The following is a 2,500-nucleotide window of genomic DNA, read 5'->3' as shown; positions in this document are numbered from 1 at the left end:
GGTTCGGAGCGTTTCGAAATGTTTGATGCTGGTGCGCTTGAGAGCGAAGCGTGCGTGCGTGCGTGCGCGTGCATGCGCAACTTAAATCTCGCATATTACCAGCATTGCCGCGACAACCATGCAGCAAAAGTCTGCATTTAAACGCTTTGGAACTTCTTAAGTTGCTATATGGGGCTAAAACGCGTTCAGGAACGGGGTTCTGGGTTCCTTAAGGCTACAGCGGTTTTCTGAGGAACTGCAGAAAAAGTTCTGCGCAGAACCTAAAACAGTTCTTCTGCTAAATCCAAATGCAGTTCAAATTAGAATCTTTATTTTTAAGACTGCATGTGCCTTTTATACACACACACACACACACACTCCCAAATGCTATATAATCACTGGAATAAATGAAAAGCTCTGGACGACCGACGCAAACGCTTGGACTTCAAGTGTTTTGACCACAGCAGGACAAAAGCATCGCGTCTGGACCGCGCCGGCTTCTATTTCTCTCGGAGAAAGCGTATTTCGGGGGCCGTTTGCTTTTATTTTAGGAAGCCGGTTCCACATCAAACCCCGGCCGTCGCAAAGAGTTGGGTAAACAAATGGCCGCAAAGCGGGTTTATTTTGGTCAGGAGTTCAAAGGTAGCGCTTCGGCTCGGATCCGTTCGGTCACACGGACGTAAAGCAGATTAAACGGTTTTATTTCACGTTTCTGGTTCTCACTCAGCGGCGTGTCAGTCCGAGGCCGAGTCATAAAACAAGTCAAAAAGATGATATAATAACAGAAGCGAGGGCTGAAGCAAAGTCGGACGCTCTCTCTAAAAGCGAGTAACGTAACCTACTCAGATGTTGGCAAATAAAAACTTCCTTATTCCTGAAGAGCAGGTTTATTATCACCAACCCGTGGCGTCTTAGAGATCTCTACATCAGGCGCAGAACGCCGTTTAGTGTTTAATTGCGTTTAATTAAGTTGAGAGGAAAGCAATAAAATCCTTCGAAAACACAACCGATGCCTTTTTCAGTCGTTTGTTCGAGCGCCAGGCCGGACTTCGAACTTTGCTTTTCTTGCACGAAAACTTTCCTTTTTGTTTTGACTGCATCCTCTTTCCTTCGGGCAACCCCGCCAGATACCTTAACGCAGCGTAAGCGAACGCGCATTAACACCGAATTCCTCGCAAGCGCCAAAGAGAGGAGGCCGCGTAGACGTCGAGAAGGCGAGAGGATACGAGAAAGGGTGAAACTTAGAGGGGAGAGCGAATATCACCTCTCCGCGAGGCTTTGTTAGAGCAACAGCTCACGCAGAATTAGCTGAAAGTCAGAGATTTGGGGAAATGCTGTATTATGTCGCCCGCTCAGCAATGGCAGTGAATGGGTGCCGTCAGAGCGAGGGCCCCCGAAACCGTTAGCTTCCCACGAGCGCAGCTTTTCGCTTCGCGAGACATTCGTTGACGGACTCGGAGCGCTCTTGTCCCGACGGCACCCATTCGCCGCAGAGACAGACGTTATGCTCTTGGGGGAAGAACTGCTCCCTCCTTTAACCTTAAGCTAACCTTTCGTGAAGCAATAGTGTAAAACAACGAGCTCCCGTTTTGGTGTCTGACAGCAGCGGCAAATCGAGCTCCTCGTGCCAGCTTTCCTCGCAGTGTCAAAATAACATCCCCGTGGTATTTCCCTACCGTTCTGTCCAAACATCATCACTCGCGGAACAGAACCACAGGCTTTGTGCGCTAAACACACAACACACACACACACACACACACACACACACACACACACGACATCTAAAAGCTACCCCGAAGACCACCTCCTTGTGTCCAGCGTTTCTTAATCGCGTCACGAATGCAGGACATAAAACTCCTCGCGGTCACTAATACAAGTCGTCTCGTCAACTGTACAAGATTCTACATTAAAACACACAAGTTTTCGTTAACCATTCTGCAGTAAAAGATAGAATAATAAACCCATTATATGACAAGGCTTTATCAGCGAGGCTGGAATGGCGCTGGGCTCGATCTGAAGGGTGTTTCGGCGCTCATGATTAGATTTGGGGCGTCCTGCTGATTTCGGTTCCCTTTTACACCAATTATCAGGGCGTTCTCCGGCGGGCCGTCCGTCACAGCGCTGGATTAAGAGGTCAAAAGGCAGGCAGGGCCACGGAGAGGACGGAGAGCCGGGGGTCACTCAAACAGCGGGCGGCCCGGCGGAGGCGACGGGGCAGAAAAAGCAACACTTGTGAAAGAATGCGAAGGGAAAGCAGCGCGAGGCCAAACCTCATCTCTAATCGCTCGCATGCGGCACGGCGCGTCTCGATGGGAGCTTCTAAACAGCAGCTTTCGGGATCTTCCAGGTGGCTCTTAAATCAAAGAACCGCAGAGCAGCGCTGAGCAAGCGGCCCGACCCGGCCGCCACCGCCGCCAAACCAAACCCGAGCAGACCTTGATGGATGGAGCCAAGCGATGCGTTCCCAAGAGCCACATCAAGCCCCCGAGAGCTCAAAAAACACCGGCAGCCGTCTGACGCC

The 2,500-nt window shown here is 50.7% G+C and overlaps 2 protein-coding genes across 5 annotated transcripts in view; one reads left to right on the top strand and one right to left on the bottom strand.

The window, feature by feature from the left end:
- coro7 (coronin 7) overlaps positions 1-2,500 on the bottom strand; it is a 119,898-nt gene that overhangs the window by 33,778 nt on the left and 83,620 nt on the right. The gene's annotated exons all lie outside the window — the stretch shown is intronic.
- Positions 1-2,500, top strand: part of vasnb (vasorin b) — a 25,846-nt gene that overhangs the window by 507 nt on the left and 22,839 nt on the right. The window lies entirely within an intron of this gene.

This window comes from Puntigrus tetrazona, chromosome 3, assembly GCF_018831695.1.
Source record: "Puntigrus tetrazona isolate hp1 chromosome 3, ASM1883169v1, whole genome shotgun sequence".
In the NCBI taxonomy this organism is placed as follows: Eukaryota; Metazoa; Chordata; class Actinopteri; order Cypriniformes; family Cyprinidae; genus Puntigrus; species Puntigrus tetrazona.
Note: the sequence above shows the minus strand (reverse complement) of the source record. Positions and strands in the feature narration are given on the sequence as shown.